This window comes from Muntiacus reevesi, chromosome 7, assembly GCF_963930625.1.
Source record: "Muntiacus reevesi chromosome 7, mMunRee1.1, whole genome shotgun sequence".
Lineage (NCBI taxonomy): Eukaryota > Metazoa > Chordata > Mammalia > Artiodactyla > Cervidae > Muntiacus > Muntiacus reevesi.
Genome location: NC_089255.1, coordinates 33,892,825 through 33,900,355, shown reverse-complemented (window position 1 = coordinate 33,900,355; position 7,531 = coordinate 33,892,825). Strand labels below are relative to the sequence as shown.

The 7,531-nt window shown below is 43.4% G+C and overlaps 1 pseudogene; it reads right to left on the bottom strand.

The window, feature by feature from the left end:
* Positions 1-6,033: 6,033 nt before the first annotated feature.
* Positions 6,034-6,731, bottom strand: LOC136171795 (large ribosomal subunit protein eL15-like; annotated as a pseudogene).
* Positions 6,732-7,531: the final 800 nt, after the last annotated feature.

The following is a 7,531-nucleotide window of genomic DNA, read 5'->3' as shown; positions in this document are numbered from 1 at the left end:
TTATATTTTGTCTATAGGAGTAATAGTCCATATGGTCATACAGAACTGATACTACAATTCTCCACTGTTCTGCAAAAATTGCATAGCACTTGTTTGTTATTGTCTGAAATCTCCTACATGTTTTGTGAACTTGGGCTTGTTACTTAGCCTCTCCGAACCTTATTTTTGTCATATGTAAAATGGGGAAAATAATGGTAACCATGTCAGAAATTGTCCTTAAAGTTGGCTGAGATGGTATATGCATACCTCCTAGCCCTGTGCCTGGCACAATCTGAGGTTCAGTAATCATGATCTGGAATCATGAGCTATGATAATAAACAGAACTGGAAAAAAGAAAGTAATATACAGTATACACATATTAACACTTCTTAAATGTGCATGAATTCAAAGAGCTCCTAAGTAGATAAAGACTCCAGAAATAGGATTAATCTCTGCATTATTGGACCAGGGCAGGCAACTTAGCTTAGTGAATTTTGAAGGCTTCTAAACACCTGCAATAGGGGAGACCTGGGTTCGATTCTTGGGTTGGGAAGTTTCCCTGGAAGAGGGCATGGCAACCCACTGCAGTGTTATTGCCTGGAGAATCCCATGGACAGAGGAGCCTGGTGGGCTACAGCCCATGGAGTCACAAAGAGTCAGACACGACTGAGTGACTAAGCACAGTCATGGCACAAAGACTCCTCATATCTAATATCCCAGTTACTCAGTTAGCCTTCCCTTAGCATTATCACCCAGGTTTTGGTTTTTAAAGTCTACATAAGACAATCTCTAGGTCCGTCCATGTCCCTGCAAATGGCATTCGTTTTTCTTTTTCATGGCTGAGCGATACTCCATTATATCATACTGAGTGAAGTAAAGTCAGACAGAGAAAGATAGATATCATATGATATTGCTTATATGTGGAATAAAAAAAAATTGTACAAATGAATCTACTGACAAAACAGAAATTTTCACAGATGTAGAAAACAGACTTACATTACCAAGGGGGAAAGAGGTGGAAGGATAAATTAGGAGATTGGGATTGGCATATACACACTACTATATATAAAATAGGAAACTAATAAGGCCCTACTTACAGCTCAGGGAACTCTACCCAATACTCTGTCAGGACCTGTATGGGAATAGAATCTAAAAAAAGAGTGGTTATATGCATGTGTGTATAAATAACTGATTCACTTTGTTATACAGCAGAAAGCAACACAATATTTTATCAAATGTACTCCCATAAAAAGTTATTTTAAAAAGTCATCATAAGGAGCAATTTCTGCAACTATAATTAGATGCTCTATTGGATAATTTAAAGACTTCACTTAACTCTGAGATTCCATGACCCTCAAACCTTACACGGTACCATTAGCTGGTATAGTGAATCATACCTATCATTGTACTTATTTTATAGAAGAGCATATTGACAAATAGAAAATAGTCTTTCAGTTTAAGTTCAGACACTTCATAGGTATTCACACTCAGATTTGCCTGACAGTAATGATGATTTCTGTAAATACTATGTTATATTGTCCGTAACAGAAGAAATTTTAACCTCTCAAAAATATGCAAATTTTATTTTAAACTGTCAATACAGTATCACTATAAAATAATGGAGATTTAAAATAAAACACCAAACATTTTATATGCTATCTGGGGATATGGGTGGGGCTTCCCAGGTGGCACTGGTGGTAAAGAACCCACCTGCCAGTGCAGGAGACATAAGGGACGTGAGTTTGATCCCTGGGTCAGGAAGATCCCCTGAAGAAGGACATGGCAACCCACTCCAGTATTCTTTCCAGGGAAACTCCATGGACAGAGGAGCCTGGTGGCCTGCAGTCCATAGGGCTGCAGAGAGTTGGACAAGACTGAAATGACTTAGCAGACATGCATGGGGATATGGGTATATTAGACAAATCAAACAATATCAAGGTTTTTAGCTACTGTTTTTTTTTCTAATTATTACTTTAGAGATAATCCAACAGCTGTGAGTCACAAGGTAAGAATATACATTTTCAGTTTAGCATTGCTATTTGATTAAGGCTACAATAAATTTGACCACATTAAGATACACATAATTTCTACTGTATTTACTCCATAATTGGCCATATTCTCATGGGTGTATGTTTACATTTAGTATCCCAATGATTGCATTTACTATTGCTTTTACAGGAAAATTGCAACTTTTCTTCTCTCATTGCTTAGTTCACCAGTACTAAAAATTGGTCTCATCAGGAACCGTTTTCCCTGGTGTTATGGTCTTTTTCATTGTTACCATCACCACCATGCATATATTCACATTCATATCTTAGATGTTACTCTCTGATAAGTTTCTCATGTCCTGGGCAGTACTGGACTTTTCTGTAGCCCAACCCAATGTTTCAAGGTACCTATGCTTTGGTCCTATTGGATCATCTCCAATGTTAATTTCAAGTACTTCTTCTTTCCCCCCCGCCCCAGATTATGGGTCCATGGATCTTGTTCAGAAAAACAGAGTTACTGATTAGAGTTAATCTCAGAAGTTTCCCTGGTGGCTCAGCTTGTAAAAAACCTGTCTCCCAAAGAAGAAGACTTAAGAGACAAGGATTCAATCCCTGGGATGGGAAGATCCCCTAGAGGGGGGCATGGAAACCCACTCCAGTATTCTTGCCTGGAAAATCCCATAGACAGAGGAGCCTGGAAGACTATATAGCCCATGGGGTTGCAACAAGTTGGAGACGACTGAATGCATTAGTCCCAAAGACCTGGGTGATCAGGAACCCTAGAACCTTAAGTTTCCTGGGGGGGCGAAAGGTTGGGAGAAAAATAACCCATGACTCTATCTGAGGGAAGTGATATTATCCTATATTGTACTGGCCTCAGGAAAGGGAGAGGACTCAGAGAGATTCCTGGACCCTGATCCTGGGCAAGTGTTGTAGGAAGATGGGAATAGGCCAGACACTTCCCTGCTGGGCTTCTCTCATAGCTCAGTTGGTAAAGAATCTGCCTACAATGTAGGAGATCCTGGTTCGATTCCTAGGTCGGGAAGATCCGCCGGAGAAGGGATAGGCTACCCACTCCAGTATTCTCGGGCTTCCCTTGTGGCTCAGCTGGTAAAGAATCCACCTGCAATGCGGGAGACCTGGCTTTGATCCCTGGGTTGGGAAGATCCCTGGAGAAGGGAAAGGCTACCCACTTCAGTATTCTGGCCTGGAGAATTCTATGGACTGTATATTCCCTGGGGTCGCAAAGAGTCGGACATGACTGAGCAACTTTCATTATCATCATCATCATCACCTACCACCTTTCACTCCACCTCAACCCCCAGACCAACAGGCCACTGAAAAGTTCATACAGGAAGGTTAGGTTTTAAGATCAGTTTTAGGGGTAGTAGTGTGAGAGGTATGAAGACCGCTCTGCCTTTCACTGAACCCTCCTGCCAAATATTCTCTCATCTGTTTTCTATTGTCTGAAATTCCTTTAACAGATGTCTTTGATTGAACAATAAGAGATTAAAGGCTTAAACTTGCAATTATGATAATGATGAGTCTTTTGTTGAATTCGGGGAAGGGGTTAGAAAAGGGACTTTGGAAATACAGAAAAAATGCCTGACCTTCACAATTTTCTTGGGCCAGCCGTGTCCTGTCTATTTTTATCTTGGTAAGAACCAGAACCTCTGTGTAACAGTTTTTTTTTTTTTTTTTTTTTAAAGAATGAAATTGTTCTTTGGTTTTTGAGTCTAATCACAAGTCATCACTGCCTATCTCAACAGTCTTTTCCACCCACTTACATTGTCATCAGTGGTAAGTCTGACACATTGGATTGTTCACAGATTTTTTTTCTAAAAGTTTTTGTTCTAAGATTTATGTTACCTCTGGTAGGTGGCAATGATATCCCAGTGTATCAGTAAGTCTAGTAAAAGGGTAATTTAGGGTCTCATCTAGAAAATTGAGGTAAAAACAAAAGGGATTTTAATCAAGGGAAAAGAGGGGTGTTTGCCCTGAATTATATGAAGCATATAATTGCATTGAAGCATGCATATTTTGCATTGAACTTAGCATTTTGTGTTCAGTCATTCAAAAAAAGTACCCATTCGGCACCTGTTGTATTTCAGAAAAGTACTCAGTGCTGGAGTTAGAGTGATGAACAAGGAAGACGTGGTTCCTTTTGCACAGAGCCATCATCTAGTGGCTTGAAGTGGAGCCAAAGGAGTCCCTGAGATCATCTGGTCCAAACCTCCTCACTTTTCAGATTAGAAATGGAAGCACCAAGACGTAAAGAAAATTGCCCTTTGTCTCAGCTGGTTAGTGGCAGGGCCAGGACTGTAACAGACTCTTACAACTTCCAGATGGATTTCCTGGTGAAACTAACCTGGTGAGTTAGGACAAGTCCACAGGCTGTGGCAGCAGTCTGCTCTCACTTCCCTGTGGCCTGAAAGGGACCCTGCCCTTCCCTCAGTCTGATGGATGCGCAGAAAGCAGCTTAACTGTTGTGTTAACTTGTTTGTGACACTAGAGCATGTTGGGGGTGTGATGAGGGGGCAGAACCATGGAGCATCATTCATTTGTGGGGAAAGTTGTCTTCCCCCTAACTACCCCCTCCCCCAGTGCATTTCTGGGCCTGCCTGAACAGAGGATCTTGGCTAACTACTGGATGTTATTAAAATTATAATTAAAGAGGTAACAGGAAAGGAGTATGTTCCAGTACCATACAGAAGAGTCAGCACTTTCACTGGATAATGAGTTCTTTATACCTGACGTTATTACTCAACTGAAGGGAAACTGTAATACTGTTGTGTCTGAAACCAATAAAAATACGTTGCAGGAAGGGAACCGCCTTCCAAGGCCCAAGAGTGGGCTCTTGTCTAACACTTGGAAATTAATTGTCAGAAGACACGAGTACTGAGAAATCAAAAGACTATTGGGAAGGGGCGCCTGGGCAGAGAGCAGCAGAGTAAGGGGACCCAGGAGAACTGCTCTGACATGTAGCTTGCAGACTCAGGTTTTATGGCAATACCGTTAGTTTCTGGGTTGTCTCTGGCCAGTCATCTTGCTTGGCCCCTGTTGGGTGACTCAGGGTCCTTCCTGGGGATGTGTTCATCTCTCAGCCAAGACGGAGTTCAGCATGAGGGTTTCTGGGAGGTAGGCAGGACACATGCCTCCTTTTGGCCCCTCTCAAATTCTTCAGAGTTAGTTTTACAAGATATCCTATGGGCTAATGTGTCCTCTCTCCTTTTGATCCCCCCCCAATTCTCCTGGTTAGTTTTTCACTTGCAGCACCCTGTTCTTTATCGACCTCCTGTTGTGAGACAACTCAGGCAAACAGTTATCATCATATCTGGCCACGGCCAGTGGTTTCAGTCATTGGCTCCCTAACAGATACTCTGATTTAATAACTCATTTGTTGCTTATAGAGCTACATCTTAGAACAACAGGAAGGTGGGTGATGGTCTTGTATCAGCATACAATACAGTCATATTGTATCTGCTGCTGCTCTTTTTCAAGACTTTTGCAGGCAACTTTCAACTTTTTCTAAAAGAAAATTATCTATTAGAGACATACATATTTCTGGAAAATTGCAGTTTGAAGAATCTATTGGGAATATTCAGATTTGTTTCATGTGGTCACAGGAAATGCGTTTTCACATGGAGGGTTAGGAGTTGTTCCTGTAGGCTACCCAAAGTCACCAGGAGGAAGAGTCCTTCCCTGAGAGGCCGGGAGGCATTTCTCTGATAACTTTTGCCTGTGTGTGCTGCTGCTCCAGGGCTTGAGCCCAGAGTCCATGTAATCACTGGACCACGGCTGGCATTCCCTCCTTTCTCTCCTGCTCAAGGAGGCGTACTCAGACAACTTTCCCAAACTCACTTACTTCTGAATCCTTGCTTTCAGAAATTTCCAATTAATATTTCATGGAACCACGATTCTTTAGGACAAAACTTGGGAAATCATGACAAAGACACCTGAGCCTGGGTGAATGGGATGATGTTGCAGGATTAACCTTGCCATGGTTCAGTTTTTAAATGAAATATGGAATTCACGAAATTATGCACTTTTTTTTTTAAGCAGACAAGAACGTCCTAAATTGTTTATTAGATTAAGAACTTTACAAACATTACGTTTATTAGCGGTAGCGGTGGAGTTGGAGAGTATTGCGCCTTCTCCAAGCTGCACTACGAGAGCCACCGGTAGTGTGGTGGAATTTGTGGCCCTTGCCCAGGCCGCGGCTCTTTCTGCCTGCAGACGTCAGCCCCCGCATCTCCCTGTGCTTGTGGACTGGCTTGGTGATCCACTGGGTGTCAGGGTTTCTTCTGATAGCTTTATGGAATGGATCAATGAGGATAACCTCAAAGAATTTGTATGTAGAACCTTCACCAACCCAGTAGGAATTCAGGACCCTCAGGGCCCCACAGTGGCGGCCAGCGCGCTCCTCCGCAACCGACTGCAGGCTTCGAGCAAACTTGAGCTGGTTGACACCATGGTGGACAGGCTTGCCGTAGGTGGCACCCTTAGGAACGGGGCGTTTGCGGCCCCCGCGGCGCACACGGATCCGGTATATGACATAGCCTTACTTGGCCTTGTAGCCCAGCCTGCGCGCCTTGTTGGGCCTGGTGGGGCGCGGGGCGCGGTGCAGCGCCGAGAGCTGGCGGTACTGCCAGCAGCGCACCCTCAGCAGGAAGCGCATCACGTCTGACTGCTTCCTCCTCCACAGCTCCTGGATGTACTTGTAGGCGCCCATGTCGGCTCACCCTGATGGCTGCCGCCTGACGGAAAGGGAAATTATGCACTTTAATGTTTACTGTCAGTCTAGCATTGGTGTTGGCAGAGACCTCACAGGTGAATGAAAGTGTTAGGTCTATCCCCTTTAACTCTGAAGATGTAGACGCAATGGTGAGCCCAGTACTGAGAGCAGCATGTCCATTTCTGTCTCACAAGACTCACCCCAGGGAGCATGTCCCTCATATTATCTGGGCTTCCTCAAGCCTGTGCATTCCTTGTTGCCTCATTTCCCATCAGCATGTGGGGCAAAGCAGGCAGAAAGATAGTCACTCAATAAGTTAGTCATGTTGGGAAACTTATCTGTTTCAGGCACTAGTTCCTCTCAAGCAAGGGGTGGTATATGTGTGGTCCAGCTTACAGACTAAAACTGTTTCCCAGTACTATCACGAATACTCAATGTGTGCTATTTCCAGCTTGTCATTTGTCCACTGGCTTGCGAAACTACCATCTTAGAGAGCAAAAGCATTTCTACTCCCTTGGGCCATTTCCTCCTGACATTCTTTGCTGATTACCTCTGAAGCAGCTGTGATCAGTTCTTTGCGTGGTCAAAGCATAAGCTGATTGCTCTTTGTCTTACCAGAAACAGACCAGCCTTGTCTGGTCCCAACAACATGCCTGTGGGTGAAGTTCAGGGATATAGGGTCACAGTTTATTAACTGTGCTTAACAAATCAAGTTTCGGCAGCATGATGATCTGGAGGTGTCATGACAGGGTGAAATGGTGAAACTATAAATATTTAATCCATTGTTCAACTTCTAGCAGGAGTGAGTCTCAGCCAACCCAGACTTAGA